Here is a 21,310-nt window from a genome sequence, read left to right on the forward strand (position 1 = left end):
TTTATTCGAGCGGATTCCCCTGGTAGCGCCGGTGAAAGGTGGGAAAGCTCAGCGACGGTGAAACTCAAGCTTCATTAGTTCAGCTCAAGGCGCAGCAGCTATTGCTCAGGGCCGAAACTACAGCTTGCTGATATTCTCATCATGCCTCGTAGATTGGCATGAACTGGTATGCTCTTGGTTCCTGATAGCTCACAGTGAAGAGGTTGAAACCTAAACTTAACTGCAGCCAATTCTACCGATGTTGTTATCATGGGTGGTAAACTGCTATAAAATGCTAGACTACAAATTCTCACAGCTTACAGTAAAGATTAAAATGTAAGGCCTTGCAGACATTCATTCCACAAAACAGTGTGTTTACATGCACAAAAAAGTCAGGGAACTGCAAGATTTTAGATACATCTCACATGCATACATTTTTACATTTTATAAGTAGTTTATTAATAGAAATACTTGATTACTTCAATTACTTAAAAAAATCAACAGTATGCTACCAACTTACAATTTACTTCCTGTAGGTACATTTCTTTCTATTTGAAGTAACTATTTAATGATGTCACTTGTTAACCAGTTATTTTGTAATATATGTTATATAGTATATTTGTTGGCAGTGTTACCAAATGTAGCTTGAAGAATTCCATGGATGGCTCGGTGGGTAGCACTGTTGCCTCACAGCAAGAAGGTCCTGGGTTCGATCCCCAGACAGTGCCGTCCGGGTCCTTTCTGTGCGGAGTTTCCTCCCACAGTCCAAGAACATGCAGCCAGGTTAACTGGAGACACTGAATCGCCCTATATTTGAATGGGTGTGTGTATGTATGTGTGTGGGTGTGTCTGCAGCAAACTGGTGTCCCGTCCAGGGTGTTACTGTGTGCCTTGCGCCCATTGAAAAGCTGGGATAGGCTCCAGCACCCCACCACGACCCTAATTGGATAAGCGGTTAAGAAAGTGAGTGAGTGAGTGAGTGAGTGAGTGAGAATTCCACAGCAGGTAAATTGGGTTACGTAAAGCGACATGGGTTCTTCAGCTCTAGGTTCCAACTACTCACTACCTGGATAGAACTTTGAATGTTTTGCCTTTGTCTACCTGAGCTGTCTTTAGGTACTCCAGATCCCACACGGTGGCTTGGTGGGTAGCACTGTCGCCTCACAGCAAGAAGGTCCTGGGTTCAATCCCCAGGCAGGGCAGTCCAGGTCCTTTATGTGTGGAGTTTGCTTGTTCTCGGCATTTCCGGCTTCTTCCTGTTAGGGGTCGCCGGTGGGATTTGGCACAGTTTTAAGCCGGATGCCCTTCCTGACACAACCCTCCCTATTTATCCGGGCTTGGGACCGGCACTACAATGCACTGGTCTGTGCATCCCAGCAGCTAGGTAACTATGGGACAATTCAGCAATTCAGTCTCCAATTAGCCTATCAGCATATCTTTGGACTGTGGGAGGAAACCGGAGCACCCGGAGGAAACCCACGCAGACACGGGGAGAACATGCAAACTCCGCACAGAAAGGACCTGGACCATCCCACCCGGGGATCGAACCCAGGACCTTCTCGCTGTGAGGCGACAGTGCTACCCACTTAGCCACCGTGCCTGGCACGCCCTTGGCTTGGCACAACCATTAAATGTCCCAAAGTTGGTTGTCCAGCTATAGAGCATATAGTAAAGAACCACATGGTCATTCTAAACGTGAAAGAACCATCTCTGCAGTACTCCATAAATCAGACCTTTATGGCAGAGTGGCAAGACAGAACCACTGTCATGAAATATGCATATGGCCTACTTGGAGTTTACTAAACAGCATGTAAAGAACTGAAAGAACAATTACTGGTGAAAAGTGGGAACTGCATATCACCTGGCTAATACCATAACTATGTCGAAACATGGTAGTTGCAACATCACGCTATGGGGGTGCTTCTTAGCAGCAAGGAGAAAGGTACTGGTAAGTATTGTGGGATGGATTAATGCAGCCACATACATAAACATACTTAAAGAAATCCTTTTCCAGAGCGCACTCGAACTTAAACTTTGATGACAGTTTACCTTTAAACAACCAAAACAAGACTGGAGTGGCTTTTGGACAAAACTCTGACCCAAATCCCAACATCCCAACAAACATCTGTGGAGAGGCCATGCAATCTGTGTTTGAGAAGATCGGCCATAAAGAATGAAGGATGAACATGCAGTGTTCATGCAGACATATCCAACAAGACTTGCAGCTGTAACTGCTGTAACTGCAAGAAGAGACTTAATAAATGTCTGAATACTTTTATAAATAACGCTGAATGCTATTTTACTGTATCATTATGTGTGATTGATAACACGCTTGTGTTTCGAGTTTCGAGTTGGAAGGAGGTCACTGAACAAACTCACAACCATACTTGACAACTCATCACACCCCCTTCATGATCTGCTAGTCAGACAGCGGAGCACTTTCAGCAACAGACTCGGACAACTCCGCTGTAACAAGGAACGGTACAGGAGATTTTTTGTACCAGCAGCGATCACGCTGTATAACACTTCACTAGTTCGGGACATCATCAAACACTGAGTTACTATCAGGATAGACTCATGGGCATGATCTAGCACTCTGTTTCTGAAGACTATATTACACATCTGTTAATATTTACTGCAATTAACACTTTACAACAGTTTAGTATATTATGTATTACATATCTCATCTAACAATATTTACTGCCAGGATACATTTACATTTTTTATATTACATACTACATTTTTTGTCTATTTATTTAATTACATAGTGTGTACAACATTACTTGTGTACTTTAATACTTTCCACTTTAATACTTGTGTACTTTAATACGTTTTGCTTTAATGTATCTTTAGCTGCTGTAATAACTGACTTTTCCTATGAGATTAATAAAGTTATCTATCTATCCATCCACCCATCCATGCATCCATCCATTAGAAGTAGTACACTGTATGGCCAAAAGTATCTGGACACCTGACCATGTGCTTGTTTGATATCTAATTAAAATAGAACAATCTCTATATGATCTTTTCATCTATAACATCTATAACAGCCACTGTCCCACTGCCTGCTGGAATTTGTATCCATTTAGTTAAAAGAGCATTTGTATGGCTGGGCACTGATTCTGATCAAGAAAGACTCAATTCCGCTAGCACACCAGCACAGAGTTTCTAAACTCCTTTGTTCGAAATTCAGTGTTGCTACCGGTCGGCTGGGTGCCATCTGGCTGGCATAATTGGCAGTGCCTGCAGCAGATACTAACTGGCCACTGTATCTGCAGGGTGGGGGGCCGGACTATGTGTGGGTGGATGGGTCTTCATACGCTGTGTAAGGACCCTGATTGGTAGAAGAGGTGCCTGTGCAGAAAGCAGGGACGAGAAGAGGAGGGCTGTACACGTGTCGGAAAAGGCGTGTACAGCGACGTGCTCTCCTTGGATGCAATCTGGTATCAGGAAGACAAAATTGATGTTCCAGTTCATTTGAAAGCTGTTCAATGAGGCTGAGGTCAGGGCTGTAATCGTAATGAGAAGAATTCTTTTAGACACCATTTACACACTGTTTAGTGCCCTGCATGTTGTTTCAGAAATGTGTTAGATTAAGGACTGATGACTGAAGTATTTCAACATGTAAGCAGTAGTAAAATCTATTAAAAATTAGATCATAAAGTGTATATGCACTAAACAATCTAATTTTTGGGCTAGGATCAAGCTAGCTTTATTAGATTTCAGGAAATCGGATAACATCCATATTTGGATTTTAGTAGTCAGAGCAGGCTGTTGGCACAAACGCTAGAATATTCAGATAACTTTGAAATTTTTATAATGATCAGATTAATAATGTGCATTCAAACTCACGTACAGATATGGATTCGTCAGGACAGGTGTCCACATTAGCCTAGCATGAACAAACATTATGTTCCAGCAGCAGAATTGCACCTCATCACAGGCAGCGTTTTCCAACTGAGCTTATATTGACCTGGGCATTAAACGTCGGCTAGTTATTGTGCTTGCTGGAGAATTTTATGACTCCAGGCCTCATGCAGGCAAGTGATTTCAAATGGTCAATCAAAGAATATATGTTTGTTCTTACTGTAGTTAAGAAATATTGTGCCCCATTTGGGTAATGTTAACAGCAGGTCAGCAAAATATTAAAAAGATTTGCCTCTAGGGAATCAAGAAGAATTGGATTTCCTACCAAACCTGAACAAAAGATGACTGCAATCTTTAAAAAATAAACTAAAGCAACATTATCACACATGGACACATATCTTACAGGTCTGGCTCTGATAACAGATCAATCTAACTCTTTCTATATTTGCAGGGGTGGGCAAAATATTATATGCTATTCCTTAGAGCTCTTAGAGTCAAGGTAAAAGGTAGTGCCATTGTCCATGTATTTATTAGAAAAAAATCCAAATGTGTTAAAGAAACAAGAATAGATGGGAACATGTGCAGTTAAAACCAGTACACAAGAAGTTTAAGACAAATATTAATATTATCCCACAGTCAAGGAGAGTATGTATATACACCGATCAGCCATATCATTAAAACCACCTCCTTGTTTCTACACTCACTGTCAATTTTATCAGCTCCACTTACCATAAAGAAGCACTTTGTAGTTCTACAATTACTGACTGTAGTCCATCTGTTACTCTTCATACTTTTTTAGCCTGCTTTCACCCTGTTCTTCAATGGTCAGGACCCCCACAGACCCACTACACTACATTACATTATTTAGGAGGTGGATCATTCTCAGCACTGCAGTGACAATGACATGGTGGTGGTGTGTTAGTGTTGTGCTGGTATGAGTGGACTCATTCCAATGAGTGGACTCATACCAGCACAACACACACTAACACACCACCACCATGTCAGTGTCACTGCAGTGCTGAGAATCATCCACCACCCAAATAATACCTACTTTGTAGTGGTCCTGACCATTGAAGAACAGGGTGAAAGGGGGCTAACAAAGCATGTAGAGAAACAGATGGACTACAGTTAGTAATTGTAGAACTGAAATATATATATATACTGTATATATATATATATATATATATATATATATATATATATATATATATATATATATATATATATATATAATGCATCATTTTATTATTTATTTATCACTGTATTGTTTTAAGCCTGTAATGTAACAATGCCTATTTTCAATGAAAGCGTCTTTGTCTACTTTATCCTTCCCCCATTCTCTACTATTACCTTTTTATTCTCTCAAACACACACACACACACACACACAAACAGTGAGACAATAATTACCCAGGTCTGCAGTACAAAGTGTCCTTCTACCTGCCAATCATGCCTACACTAATGGCCTTTCCTCCCCTCCTCTGGAGTCTCTACCTATTTTTCTTTTTTATTCATTAATTTCAGCTCACCCATTCTCTCTCATTCTTCTGGTAAGAGGATTGTACACCCACACACGAAATCTCTTTTCCCCTCCTTCGTGTGTGAGAGATAATGATTTTGAGGTACAGTTTGGGGAATGAATGGCTTTACATACTGTAAACACGTCAAAACGAGTGTCGTCTGCAGCCCACGTGTGTTTAAAACACTCTGTGAAGGAGGTGCAGTAAATTATAAGAAAGAAGGAAGATCAGAGCTACATTGTATATGAATGTATTATGACACTTATGTTTTTTTAATTTAATCTGCCAGATGTTGTAACATTTTGCCAGTGACATTCTTTTCCATCCTGAATATGACCAAACAAACTGCACCTTACAACAACACTAACTGATTTGAACATAGTGGGTGGGATATATTAGACAGCAAGTGAACATTTTATTGTCAAAGTTGATGTGTTAGAAGCAGGAAAAATGGGCAAGCATAAGGATTTGAGTGGTTTGAGTCTCAGGAACAGTGGTAAACCGGCGACAGGGTCATGGGTGGCCAAGGCTCATCGATACATGTGGGGAGTTAAGGGTGGTCCGTGTGGTCCGATATAACAGACGAGCTACTGTAACTCAAATTGCTGAAGAAGTTAATGCTGGTTCTGATAGAAAGGTGTCAGAAAACACAGTGCATCGCAGTTTGTTGCATTTGGGGCTGCATAGCTGCAGACCAGTCAGCTTGCCCATGCTGACCCCTGTCCACCGTCGAAAGAGGAAAGAGGCAAGCTGGCGGAGGTAGTGTGATGCTTTGGGCAATGTTCTGCTGGGAAACCTTGGGTCCTGCCATCCATGTGGATGTTACTTTGACACGTACCACCTACCTAAGCATTGTTGCAGACCATGTACACCCTTTCATGGAAACGGTATTCCCTGATAGCTGTGGCCTCTTTCAGCAGGATAATGATATATATATAAATATATATATATATATACAGGGGTTGGACAAAATAACTGAAACACCTGGTTTTAGACCACAATAATTTATTAGTATGGTGTAGGGCCTCCTTTTGCGGCCAGTACAGCGTCAATTCGTCTTGGAAATGACATATACAAGTCCTGCACAGTGGTCAGAGGGATTTTAAGCCATTCTTCTTGCAGGATAGTGGCCAGGTCACTACGTGATGCTGGTGGAGGAAAACGTTTCCTGACTCGCTTCTCCAAAACACCCCAAAGTGGCTCAATAATATTTAGATCTGGTGACTGTGCAGGCCATGGGAGATGTTCAACTTCACTTTCATGTTCATCAAACCAATCTTTCACCAGTCTTGCTGTGTGTATTGGTGCATTGTCATCCTGATACACGGCAACGCCATTGGATGCACATGGTTCTCCAGAATGGTTCGGTAGTCCTTGGCAGTGACGCGCCCATCTAGCACAAGTATTGGGCCAAGGGAATGCCATGATATGGCAGCCCAAACCATCACTGATCCACCCCCATGCTTCACTCTGGGCATGCAACAGTCTGGGTGGTACGCTTCTTTGGGGCTTCTCCACACCGTAACTCTCCCGGATGTGGGGAAAACAGTAAAGGTGGACTCATCAGAGAACAATACATGTTTCACATTGTCCACAGCCCAAGATTTGCGCTCCTTGCACCATTGAAACCGACGTTTGGCATTGGCACGAGTGACCGAAGGTTTGGCTATAGCAGCCCGGCCGTGTATATCGACCCTGTGGAGCTCCCGACGGACAGTTCTGGTGGAAACAGGAGAGTCGAGGTGCACATTTAATTCTGCCGTGATTTCGGCAGCCGTGGTTTTATGTTTTTTGGATACAATCCGGGTTAGCACCCGAACATCCCTTTCAGACAGCTTCCTCTTGCGTCCACAGTTAATCCTGTTGGATGTGGTTTGTCCTTCTTGGTGGTATGCTGACATTACCCTGGATACCGTGGCTCTTGATACATCACAAAGACTTGCTGTCTTGGTCACAGATGCGCCAGCAAGACGTGCACCAACAATTTGTCCTCTTTTGAACTCTGGTATGTCACCCATAATGTTGTGTGCATTGCAATATTTTGAGCAAAACTGTGCTCTTACCCTGCTAATTGAACCTTCACACTCTGCTCTTACTGGTGCAATGTGCAATTAATGAAGATTGGCCACCAGACTGGTCCAATTTAGCCATGAAACCTCCCACACTAAAATGACAGGTGTTTCAGTTATTTTGTCCAACCCCTGTATATACAGTGTATCACAAAAGTGAGTACACCCCTCACATTTCTGCAGATATTTAAGTATATCTTTTCATGGGACAACACTGACAAAATGACACTTTGACACAATGAAAAGTAGTCTGTGTGCAGCTTATATAACAGTGTAAATTTATTCTTCCCTCAAAATAACTCAATATACAGCCATTAATGTCTAAACCACCGGCAACAAAAGTGAGTACACCCCTTAGTGAAAGTTCCTGAAGTGTCAATATTTTGTGTGGCCACCATTATTTCCCAGAACTGCCTTAACTCTCCTGGGCATGGAGTTTACCAGAGCTTCACAGGTTGCCACTGGAATGCTTTTCCACTCCTCCATGACGACATCACGGAGCTGGCGGATATTCAAGACTTTGCGCTCCTCCACCTTCCGCTTGAGGATGCCCCAAAGATGTTCTATTGGGTTTAGGTCTGGAGACATGCTTGGCCAGTCCATCACCTTTACCCTCAGCCTCTTCAATAAAGCAGTGGTCGTCTTAGAGGTGTGTTTGGGGTCATTATCATGCTGGAACACTGCCCTGCGACCCAGTTTCCGGATGGAGGGGATCATGCTCTGCTTCAGTATTTCACAGTACATATTGGAGTTCATGTGTAACTCCCCAACACCTGCTGCACTCATGCAGCCCCAGACCATGGCATTCCCACCACCATGCTTGACTGTAGGCATGACACACTTATCTTTGTACTCCTCACCTGATTGCCGCCACACATGCTTGAGACCATCTGAACCAAACAAATTAATCTTGGTCTTATCAGACCATAGGACATGGTTCCAGTAATCCATGTCCTTTGTTGACATGTCTTCAGCAAACTGTTTGCGGGCTTTCTTGTGTAGAGACTTCAGAAGAGGCTTCCTTCTGGGGTGACAGCCATGCAGACCAATTTGATGTAGTGTGCGGCGTATGGTCTGAGCACTGACAGGCTGACCCCCCACCTTTTCAATCTCTGCAGCAATGCTGACAGCACTCCTGCGCCTATCTTTCAAAGACAGCAGTTGGATGTGACGCTGAGCACGTGCACTCAGCTTCTTTGGACGACCAACGCGAGGTCTGTTCTGAGTGGACCCTGCTCTTTTAAAACGCTGGATGATCTTGGCCACTGTGCTGCAGCTCAGTTTCAGGGTGTTGGCAATCTTCTTGTAGCCTTGGCCATCTTCATGTAGCGCAACAATTCGTCTTTTAAGATCCTCAGAGAGTTCTTTGCCATGAGGTGCCATGTTGGAACTTTCAGTGACCAGTATGAGAGAGTGTGAGAGCTGTACTACTAAATTGAACACACCTGCTCCCTATGCACACCTGAGACCTAGCAACACTAACAAATCACATGACATTTTGGAGGGAAAATGACAAGCAGTGCTCAATTTGGACATTTAGGGGTGTAGTCTCTTAGGGGTGTACTCACTTTTGTTGCCGGTGGTTTAGACATTAATGGCTGTATATTGAGTTATTTTGAGGGAAAAATAAATTTACACTGTTATATAAGCTGCACACAGACTACTTTTCATTGTGTCAAAGTGTCATTTTGTCAGTGTTGTCCCATGAAAAGATATAATAAAATATTTGCAGAAATGTGAGGGGTGTACTCACTTTTGTGATACACTGTATATACGTATATATACTGTATATACTGTATATATACTGTATATATATATATATACAGTATCTCTCTCTCTCTCTCTCTCTCTCTCTCTCTCTCTCTCTCTCTCTATATATATATATATATATATATATATATATATATATATATATATATATATATACTGTATATACAAACACATTGATCAGCCATAACATTAAAACCACCTCCTTGTTTCTACACTCACTGTCTATTTTTTCAGCTCCACTTACCATATAGAAGCACTTTGTAGTTATACAATTACTGACTATAGTCCATATATTTATCTTTTTAGCCTGCTTTCACCCTGTTCTTCAATGGTCAGGACCGCCACAGAGCAGGTATTATTTAGGTGGTGGATCATTCTCAGCACTGCAGTGACACTGACATGGTGGTGGTGTGTTAGTGTGCGTTGTGCTGGTATGAGAGGATCAGACACAGCAGCGCTGCTGGAGTTTTTAAACACCTCACTGTCACTGCTGGACTGAGAATAGTCCACCAACCAAAAACATCCAGCCAACAGCACTCCGTGGGCAAGCGTCATGTGACCACTGATGAAGGTCTAGAAGATGACCAACTCAAACAGCGGCAATAGATGTGATAGTGAGTGGACACGGTATTTAAAAACTCCAGCAGTGCTGCTGTGTCTTATCCACGCATACCAGCACAACACACACTAACACACCACCACCATGTCATTGTCACTGCAGTGCTGGGAATGATCCACCACCTAAATCATACCTACTCTGTGGTGGTCCTGACTATTGAAGAACAGGGTGAAAGCAGGCTGTAGAGAAACAGATGGACTACAGTTAGTAATTGTAGAACTTCAAAGTGCTTCTATATGGTAAGTACAGCTGATGAAATGGACAGTGAGTGTAGAAACAAGGAGGTGGTTTTAATGTTATGGCTGATCGGTATATATACATACATACTGTACATACTGTTTTTCAGAGAGACACATGCAGGTATCAGAGTGGTGAAGTACTTTCTTGGGAAGCTTAAGGTTGTATCGGCAAGATGATTCTGGGCCTCATTCTGTATGCATGTGTGCATGTGCTTTACTGGCCTGTCTGCAGTCTCCTATTGAAAATATATGACACATCATGAAGAGAAAAATCAGATGACGGCAACCACAGACTGTTGAGCAGCTGAAGTCTTGTATTAAGCAAGAATGAAGAAAAAAAAATCCACTTGCAAAACTGCAATAATTAGTGTCCTCAATTCCCAAACCATTAAAACATCTCATTAATAGGAAACACGATGAAACACAGTGCTAGACATGCCTCTGTCCCGACATTTTTTAATTGTGTTGCAGGCACACAGATTGTAAATACATTTATATTTACAAAATACAACAAGTTGATCAGTGAAAAAAGATACATATTTATATTTTTTTCTACTTTTTTCAATTAAATGAATATTTAAGAGAATTCTTTTTACTGCATTTTACAACATGTTTAAACTTTTCTGGAAATGGTTCGCCTGGCTCTATGAACACATCACTACTGTGCTTTGTTTATGTGCCACACCCCTCTGGGTTACGGGAGCACATGGACTTAATGTTTTTGTTTATGCTCTACACCCCGTCTGTCTCCTCCCCTGCCTTCTGATTTGCTGTCACGTGCATGATCATCACCTCTTCCCCAGTATTTAATTATTGTAATGTGTATAACTTGTGGGGGCCTTGAACCATTTTTTGAGTTATGATGGGTTTCTTAGTTGTAGTCTAGTTCCTTGTTATACTGTAGGTAAGCAATAGTATAACCGTGAGATCCTTGTACCTTGTCAATGCCTGATCTTTGTATAGTCTTACTCCTTGTCTTTGTCGTAGTTACAGTGTTGTCCTTTTCATGTTCTTGTCTTGGTTCCTCCTCAGTGTCCTTGTTAGCCGTGCGGCATGGTGGCTAGGTGGGTAGCACTGTCGCCTCACAGCAAGAAGATCCTGGGTTCGATCCTCAGGAGGGGCGGGCCGGGTCCTTTCTATGTGGAGTTTGCATGTTCTTCCCGTGTCCGCGTGACACGCTAGACTTGAGATCCATGTTTTTCTCCCCCCTAAAGACCTTCTATATGGTAAGTGGAGCTGATAAAATAAACAGTGAGTGTAGAAACAAGGGAGTGGTATTAATGTTATGGCTGATCGGTGTATGTGCATATCAGTGGCGGCTGCTGGTCTTTCAAAGAGGGGAAGCTCATTGTCGGCTTACATCATAAAATTTGTCAATTTATTTACACATAAATTCTGCCCTCTGTTCCTTTTACAAGAAAATGGCCTGAAATGGGTTGCAGTTTGTCTTTCGACTTCACTCGCAAAATCCGCGATGGGACTGAAGCTCCTAGTGATTAAGTGACTTTGAGAAGTGACGGTGTAGCGCTCAAACTAGCTGTCAATCAAAACGGGATTCAGCCTTTCCACTGATCCTCCAATCATCTTGCAGAAGCTCAGCGTCCACACCCGCCCACAGCTCCATTCACCCCAAGAGACGCTCAACGTCCGGGGGCGGGACAAAATCGAGGCATTTATCCAATGACCGGCGAGTTTCGGAGCATAAAAAAAAAAACCTCAACGCAGTCCCATAGAAGTGAATAGACGCTCAGCTTCTGCGGGCAAATGCATTGACGCTACGGGAATGTATGAGTTAAGTTAAGAAAATCGAGTCGATTTGTGATAATTAGCTGATTCTGAACGAACTCGTCTTCAAGATATATGTGTTCTAACGCATTTGTAGTCAATGAAATGTTAACACAACTGTACATATTTGACCATCTAATTTTGGACATTTTAAAGGAAGCTGAGCTTCCCTTGCAGTCTTAGAGAAATCGCCACTGGTGCATACTGTATGTATGTAGCTCAAATGAGCCTTTCCCTAATGCTCTTTTTAAATCCAACCATTATGGTATAAAAAAGAAGAGCATAAGGATTGGACTGTAGAGGACTGATGTAAGGTCATCTTCTCTAATGAGTCAGTTTTTAAGCTTGGACCAACACTGTCTCATGGTTAGACAGAGACCTGGTAAAGCCTGCAAACGACAGTCTTAACCCTAGTGTAAAATTTGGTGGTGATCTGGGTGCAGAATTCTCATTCTTGTGTAATATAATAAATAGTTTAGCTGCCACACTTGATTGAGCCTTTTGTTGATGCACAATTGAAATTGGTGCTCATCATATCATCACCTGTTATTCTGTTTACATAGATACAGTTCCAAAACAGGTGTTTTAATCATTCCACAAACTTCCCAGTCTTACATTGCCCTCATTTTAAGTTTGTTTGTGTTGCAGGCATCGTGTAGCCACTACAGTATTTAAATAGAGATCCACAGACAGTTCCTTGGACTTAATGGATTAGTTTTTGTCTTGACAATGCAGCATAAATTGGGGCCCTTTCAGACCCAGGTGTGTACGCTTGTGCAATTAATTCAAATTGCAGCAGGTGGATTCCAATTTTCCAGACACATCTCATGGATAATTACAGCAAACATGATGCACCTGACCACAATTTGGATTACAGCAAATGTTCTAAATATTTCATTTAAAGATTTCAATTTTTTTGTTGTTAATAAAATAAAAACAAAAATGTTTTTACTTTACATTTATGTATGATTAAGTAAACATTGTTGAGTAAAAATAGCATTTATAACCATTGAAAATCAAATCCACAAGACGTCAAATGGTATGAATAGTTTCGGAATCCACACTTTGCTTTCAATTAAATAAGTGCTAAAGTTTTAATTGTGTTTTACCTACTGTCCAATCTTTCTTGGAATTAGGCGTGTGGGTCATTCCTAGCATTTTGTGCCATTTGAGTCCCCATGACATAATATGGTACAACCCCAAATCAGAAAAAGTTGGGACGGCATGGAAAAAGCAAATAATAAGAAGACACAGAGTTTCTTACATTTACTTTGACTTTTATTTGATTGCAGACAGGATGAACCTGAGATATTTCACGTCTGTCAAAAAAAAGACCTGGAATGCTGATTCATCTGACCACAGTGTTTACACTGTGTGATGGTCCATCCTAGATGCCTCAGAGCCCAGAGAAGTCGACGCCGCTTCTGGACATGGTTAACATAAGGCTTCTTGCACAGTAAAGTTTTAAGTGGCATTTGTGCATGTAACTCTGTATTGTAGTGCTTGACAAAGGTTTGCCAAAGTAATCCCTCACCCATGTGGTTATATCAGCTATTGTTGAGTGGTGGTTCTTGATGCAGTGCCATCTGAGGGATGGAAGATCACAGGTGTTCAGCTTAAGCTTGCACCCTTGGCCGTTACGCACAAAAATTCCTCCTAATTCCTTGAATGGTTTAATGATATTATGCACTGTAGAGGGAGAAATATGCAAATCCCTATCAAACTTCCTTTGAGGTACATTGTTTTCTCATGCACTTGTTGACAAACTGGAGATCCTCTGATCATCTTTGCTCATCAAAGACTCAGTCTTTCCTGGATGCTGCTTTTGTACCAAACCATGATTACAATCACCTGTTGACATCACCTTTAAAATTGCATAATTATTTAGTTTTTTCACCTCACTACTAGCCCTAAATTGCCCCGTCCCAACTTTTTTTGGAATGTGTTGCTGGTCTGAAATGCAGGAATGGATGTTTATTAATAAATGAAATGAAGTTGAGCAGATAAAACATGAAAGTAAATAAAAGTCAAAGTAAATGTAAGAAACACTGTGTTTTTATTTTATTTGCATTTTCCATACTGTCCCAACTTTTTCTGATTTGGGGTTGTACATTTTGTGTAAAAATGGGCTAATACTTATTTCTAAATGCTTGTCTTACATGATTAAGCCCCATCTACCATTGTAAACAATGATGTGTTCCCAGGATTATTTAATTTAAAATAATTAGTTAATGATTTTAGCGTAAGTAGGCTAAACTGTCATGCCCCCAATCATGTTTTCTCAAATTCATTTATAAGTAATAAATGCAAATATAAGTAATAAAAATCAAACAAATTCTACATTTTTCATTATTGCTGTATAGCCTTATTTATAACATTCCTCTCCAAATGTTACTTTTGGTTATTAATACATATTTAATACTTAAAGTCTTTGAAATAAGTTGTGTCCCTGAGTCAACTGTCGGGACACGCCCCTGACTCTTTTTCTAGTCACATGATTCTCAGGAAGTAGTAGTTCCCTTTTTGGAGGGAAATCATCTACAAGAAGCAGAGTAAGCATTATTCTTTAATCATTCTTTTTTAATGTTTTAGACAGGTTCACTGATGTGGTAAAGCTTAACATGCTCACTCTGTTAATTTTGTTGTTGTAATTTTGAAAACATGGTTAATATACAGTGTATCACAAAAGTGAGTACACCCCTCACATTTCTGCAGATATTTAAGTATATCTTTTCATGGGACAACACTGACAAAATGACACTTTGACACAATGAAAAGTAGTCTGTGTGCAGCTTATATAACAGTGTAAATTTATTCTTCCCTCAAAATAACTCAATATACAGCCATTAATGTCTAAACCACCGGCAACAAAAGTGAGTACACCCCTAAGAGACTACACCCCTAAATGTCCAAATTGAGCACTGCTTGTCATTTTCCCTCCAAAATGTCATGTGACTCGTTAGTGTTACTAGGTCTCAGGTGTGCATAGGGAGCAGGTGTGTTCAATTTAGTAGTACAGCTCTCACACTCTCTGAGGATCTTAAAAGACGAATTGTTGCGCTACATGAAGATGGCCAAGGCTACAAGAAGATTGCCAACACCCTGAAACTGAGCTGCAGCACAGTGGCCAAGATCATCCAGCGTTTTAAAAGAGCAGGGTCCACTCAGAATAGACCTCGCGTTGGTCGTCCAAAAAAGCTGAGTGCACGTGCTCAGCGTCACATCCAACTGCTGTCTTTGAAAGATAGGCGCAGGAGTGCTGTCAGCATTGCTGCAGAGATTGAAAAGGTGGGGGGTCAGCCTGTCAGTGCTCAGACCATACGCCGCACACTACATCAAATTGTTCTGCATGGCTGTCACCCCAGAAGAAAGCCTCTTCTGAAGTCTCTACACAAGAAAGCCCGCAAACAGTTTGCTGAAGACATGTCAACAAAGGACATGGATTACTGGAACCATGTCCTATGGTCTGATGAGACCAAGATTAATTTGTTTGGTTCAGATGGTCTCAAGCATGTGTGGCGGCAATCAGGTGAGGAGTACAAAGATAAGTGTGTCATGCCTACAGTCAAGCATGGTGGTGGGAATGCCATGGTCTGGGGCTGCATGAGTGCAGCAGGTGTTGGGAGTTACATTTCATTGAGGGACACATGAACTCCAATATGTACTGTGAAATACTGAAGCAGAGCATGATCCCCTCCCTCCGGAAACTGGGTCGCAGGGCAGTGTTCCAGCATGATAATGACCCCAAACACACCTCTAACACGACCACTGCTTTATTGAAGAGGCTGAGGGTAAAGGTGATGGACTGGCCAAGCATGTCTCCAGACCTAAACCCAATAGAACATCTTTGGGGCATCCTCAAGCGGAAGGTGGAGGAGCGCAAAGTCTCGAATATCCGCCAGCTCCGTGATGTCGTCATGGAGGAGTGGAAAAGCATTCCAGTGGCAACCTGTGAAGCTCTGGTAAACTCCATGCCCAGGAGAGTTAAGGCAGTTCTGGGAAATAATGGTGGCCACACAAAATATTGACACTTCAGGAACTTTCACTAAGGGGTGTACTCACTTTTGTTGCCGGTGGTTTAGACATTAATGGCTGTATATTGAGTTATTTTGAGGGAAGAATAAATTTACATTGTTATATAAGCTGCACACAGACTACTTTTCATTGTGTCAAAGTGTCATTTTGTCAGTGTTGTCCCATGAAAAGATATAATTAAATATCTGCAGAAATGTGAGGGGTGTACTCACTTTTGTGATACACTGTACATGTTAAAAATCTTCATCTGTGGTTGCCATGAACTAGCCTCATGAACACATGAGCAGTAATGCTAACTTTAGCATAAAATGTCCCTCCTGTTACTGTCCTAATCATTTCACTCAAAATTTTTAAGGATACTGGGTTTCCTACAGGTCTCAGATAAGTCTTGAGGAGGATCAGAGGTGGTGCTTGGGGTGAGATCAACTGTACAAATTTACAAATGTTTTATATATATACAAACTTACACAGATCAGGCATAACATTAAAACCACCTCCTTGTTTCTACACTCACTGTCATTTTACCAGCTCCACTTATATAGAAGCACTTTGTACTTCTACAATTACTGACTGTAGTCCATCTGTTTCTCTGCATGCTTTGTTAACCCACTTTCATGCTATTCTTTAATGGTCAGGACCCCCACAGGGCCACCACAGAGCAGGTATTATTTAGGTGGTGGATCATTCTCAGCACTGCAGTGACACTGACATGGTGGTGGTGTGTTAGTGTGTGTTGTGCTGGTATGAGTGGATCAGACACAGCAGTGCTGCTGGAGTTTTTAAATACTGTGTCCACTCACTGTCCACTCTATTAGACACTCCTACCTAGTTAATCCACCTTGTAGATGTAAAGTCAGAGACGATCGCTCATCTATTGCTGCTGTTTGAGTTGCTCATCTTCTAGACCTACATCAGTGGTCACAGGACGCTACCCATGGGGCGCCGTTGGCTGGATATATTTGGTTGGTGGACTATTCTCAGTCCAGCAGTGATAGTGAGGTGTTTAAAAACTCAATCAGCGCTGCTGTGTCTTATCCACTCATACCAGCACAACACACACTAACACACAACCACCATGTCAGTGTCACTGCAGTGCTGAGAATGATCCACCACCCAAATAATACCTGCTCTGTAGTGGTCCTGTGAGAGTCCCGACCATTGAAGAACAGCATGAAAGGGTGTTAACAAAGCATGCAGAGAAACAGATGGACTACAGTCAGTAATTGTAGAACTACAAAGTGCTTCTATATAATAAGTGGAGCTGATAAAATGGACAGTGAGTGTAGAAACAAGGAGGTGATTTTAATGTTATGGTTGATCAGTGTACAGGTGCTGGTCATAAAATTAGAATATCATGAAAAAGTTGATTTATTTCAGTAATTCCATTCAAAAAGTGAAACTTGTATATTATATTCATTCATTACACACAGACTGATATATTTCAAATGTTTTTAATGTTGATGATTATAACTGACAACTAATGAAAACCCCAAATTCAGTATCTCAGAAAATTAGAATATTGTGACAAGGTACAATATTGAACACACCTGGTGCCACACTCTAATCCGCTAATTAACTCAAAAAACCTGCAAAGGCCTTTAAATGGTCTCTCAGTCTAGTTCTGTAGGCTACACAATCATGGGGAAGACTGCTGACTTGACAGTTGTCCAAAAGATGACCATTGACACCTTGCACAAGGAGGGCAAGACACAAAAGGTCATTGCTAAAGAGGCTGGACTGCAGCTGCAGTCAGTGCTTCAAGTACCACCACGCACAGACGTATGCAAGACATGGGTTTCAGCTGTCGCATTCCTTGTGTCAAGCCACTCTTGAACAAGAGACAGCGTCAGAAGCATCTCGCCTGGGCTGAAGACAAAAAGGACTGCTGAGTGGTCCAAAGTTATGTTCTCTGATGAAAGTAAATTTTGCATTACCTTTGGAAATCAAGGTCCCAGAGTCTGGAGGAAGAGAGGAGAGGCACAGAATCCACGTTGCTTGAGGTTCAGTGTAAAGTTTCCACATTCAGTGATGGTTTGGAGTGCCATGTCATCTCCTGGTGTTGGTCCACTGTGTTTTCTGAGGTCCAAGGTCAACGCAGTCATCTACCAGGAAGTTTTAGAGCACTTCATGCTTCCTGCTGCTGACCAACTTTATGGAGATGCAGATTTCATTTTCCAACAGGACTTGGCAGCTGCACACAGTGCCAAAGCTACCAGTACCTGGTTTAAGGACCATGGTATCCCTGTTCTTAATTGGCCAGCAAACTCGCCTGACCTTAACCCCATAGAAAATCTATGGGGTATTGTGAAGAGGGAGATGCGGTACGCCAGACCCAACAATTCAGAAGAGCTGAAGGCCACTATCAGAGCAACCTGGGCTCTCATAACACCTGAGCAGTGCCACAGACTGATGGACTCCATGCCACGCCGCATTGCTGCAGTAATCCAGGCAAAAGGAGCCCCAACTAAGTATTGAGTGCTGTACATGCTCATACTTTTCATGTTCATACTTTTCAGTTGGCCAACATTTCTAAAAATCCTTTTTTTGTATTGGTCTTAAGTAATATTCTAATTTTCTGAGATACTGAATTTGGGGTTTTCATTAGTTGTCAGTTATAATCATCAACATTAAAAGAAATAAACATTTGAAATATATCAGTCTGTGTGTAATGAATAAATATAATATACAAGTTTCACTTTTTGAATGGAATTACTGAAATAAATCAACTTTTTCATGATATTCTAATTTTATGACCATCACCTGTTTATTGATTTATTTAGGATGTTTAAAATCGACATGTCTTAAAAGATTGTGTACTACAATATTCATTAATTTATTTATTCATTTTCATGTTTTATCACCACTTTATCTTGGTCAGGGTTGTGGTGTGTCTGGTTTTCCTACAATCACTGGGCGTAATGCTCTAGCACCCCGAACAGTCTATTGTGGTGTAGTACAACATGATTTCAAGAAATACATTTAAGCAAATTCTATGACCGAGGCCCTGACATGAGGCTGTACCTGAACTAGAAACATTAACAGAAGATTTATTAATAAAAACCTGTGAATCACTGTTCATACACACTGATCAGCCATATTAAAAACCACCTCCACATTAAAACCACCTTCCTGTTTCTATACTCACTGTTCATTTTATCAGCTCCACTTACCATATAGAAGCACTTTGTAGTTCTACAATTACTGACTGTAGTCCATCTGTTTCTCTGCATGCTTTGTTAGCCCATGCATGCTGTTCTTCAATGGTCAGGATGCTCCCAGGGCCACCACATATGTGGAACATAAAATAAAATATATAACAATAGATAGCCTGGACTTTGAGCAGTTAATGTGCTGTATCAAGCAAAAAAAGGAAAGGAAAAAATCATTTTATATTAAATGTCTTTCATAAATGTAGCAATTTTTCACTTCGGGCAGCATTGTGGCTTTGTGAATAGCACTGTCACCTCACAGCAAGAAGGTCCCGAGTTCGATTCCTAGGTGGAGCAGTCCGGGTCCTTCCTGTGTAAAGTTTGTATCATCTCATCTCCCCATGTTTTTTTTTTTTTTTTCTGGCAGTCAGGTTAATTGGAGATAAAAAATTGCCATAGCTGTGACTGTGTGTGTGTTTGCCCTGTGATGGTGACCTGTCCAGGGTGTTTTCTACCTTCTTTCAGTGATTTGCACCCTCTGTGTCCCTGATCAGAACAAAATAGTGGTAAAACCGACAATGACTGAATGAATGAATTTTTCTAACATTTCTAACATTCCCATGTCGTAACCATTTTTAAAAGTGATGCAGCTATCAAATTCAAATGTGGGTATATAAACAAAAAACAATGATATTAAATCATTGTGAGCCATTCATGTCTGTATAGATAAACTGTTGCACCACCCAAGTGCCTCAAGTTTCAAAAGTTTTTTGACCCAATACATTGCACAATTCAGTTTTCTCTTTATGAGTACATTGTTCCAAGGGTGTCCTGATTTGTGTAAATGCTTGCATACACATTTTGATGTGCATCTCTGTGCCTCTTTTTTGGCAGAGGATTTTTGTGTGAGCTGTAGGGACCTAGATGATTGCGGTGCAGTTTATTACTTATTGTTTTTTGTGTAACTGTCATTAATGCTGCTTTAAGTAATCCTTTTAAGTTATACACCAGACTTGTGACCTAGATTTTTGCTGAATCCTTTCATTTCCTGCCATTGTTGTGTGTTAAGCAGATACGCCGAGCTTATTCGAGGAAATGCTCAGTTTATCTCGCCAGCTTTTTTGCCAGAACTTTTGATCTGTTTCTAAGAACTCTATTTCTAGTTTCTTTTTGCTTTTAGTAGTTTTGGCCATTTATGAATCTGCAGGCTGGGCAGACATGACCGTTTGAGTGAAATGGGAATGGCTGAAGCCCTTAAATAAATTCTCGCTCTCTGTCCAGTGTATTTCTGCCTTGTGCCCAGTGTTTTCCTATGGAACGTCACTCTTCATTACCCTGACCAGAAAAAGCTGTAAATAAAATAAAATGAAAAAAAAAGCCCTTTCCTTTTCGTAGCTACAGTATTGTTTCCCTCTCTATACCATCACAAAGTGCATTTTTATCCAAAGTGCATTTTAGTCAAAGGACTACAGTAATGACAGGGCTAAATAAAGATGTTGTAACCATAACACCGTTATTTTTAGTAAGTTTTCTAGTTTCTGTGTTCTCTTCAGATGTAGCTAGCTAATGTAAATATTGGCTTTTTCAGTTTTCCTCCCAATCTAGTCGTATACAATTACCCAATTGCATTATACTTCCTCTCTACTGATGCTGATCCCCACTGCTGATTGAGGAGAGCGAGATGACCCCCCCCCCCCCCCCGACACATGTGCATCTTTTCACCTGCATGAGGCGAGTTCATATGCGTATCAGCTTTGTGTACGGAGAGCCACACCCTGATCTATGCGTTATTCTTTTTTTTATGCATTTTCTCCCCATTTTCCTCCCAATTTAGCACACTCAATTTTGTCTTCCGCTGCTGAGAGATACCAGATTGCATCCGGGGAGAGCACGTCACTGTACACGCCTCTTCTGACACGTGCACAGCCCTCCTCTTCTCGCCCCTGCATTCTGCACAGGCGTCTCGGTGTTGCCAATCAGGGACCTTACACAGCGTATGAAGACCCACCCACCCACACATAGTCCGGCCCCCACCCTGCAGATACGGTGGCCAATTCAGGCACTGCCAATTATGCCCACTAGATGGCACCCAGCTGACCGGTGGCAACACCTTGTTTCAAACCGAGGAGTTCAGAAACTCTGTGCTGGTGTGCCAGCGGAATATCCCGCTGTGCCACCTGGGCACCACCCATTATTCTTTAACTCTGTACAGATGCCATCAACCAGCCAGCAGAGGTCATAAATGCATCAGTTATGAGGTCCCAGCTCCTGCTCCCACC

Source organism: Trichomycterus rosablanca, chromosome 13 (genome assembly GCF_030014385.1).
Source record: "Trichomycterus rosablanca isolate fTriRos1 chromosome 13, fTriRos1.hap1, whole genome shotgun sequence".
In the NCBI taxonomy this organism is placed as follows: domain Eukaryota; kingdom Metazoa; phylum Chordata; class Actinopteri; order Siluriformes; family Trichomycteridae; genus Trichomycterus; species Trichomycterus rosablanca.